Genomic DNA, 403 nt, shown 5'->3' on the forward strand with positions numbered 1-403 from the left:
AACCTTACTAGAGATGTTATAATGAACCTTGGCCAATCTATAGTTTGAATAGTCTTAAAGAATGATTAGGTAGAGAAGATACTAGCTCTCACTCTAGAGTTCCCTCTTCTCCCTCCACCTGGGGGCTAACATCTCATATCAAAACCTAAAACTATAAATCAAATTGAGGGCTTTAGCTTGTCACTCTAAAGTCCTCTAATTCTACACCCTTGAAAAGTTTATTTCCCTATTTATTTACACTCAATCCCATGAACTACATTCTCATACATGAATTCAAAATGTGATTCTAACCATTTGTTAACTGAGACAATACTATCTTGGATCTTACATGTTCTCACAACAGGTATTACATCTCATCTTAATTGGCCAAATCAGTAAATGAAGTGCAAGATTTCAAATCATC

This window comes from Phalaenopsis equestris, unplaced genomic scaffold (assembly GCF_001263595.1).
Source record: "Phalaenopsis equestris unplaced genomic scaffold, ASM126359v1 Scaffold207860, whole genome shotgun sequence".
NCBI lineage: Eukaryota > Viridiplantae > Streptophyta > Magnoliopsida > Asparagales > Orchidaceae > Phalaenopsis > Phalaenopsis equestris.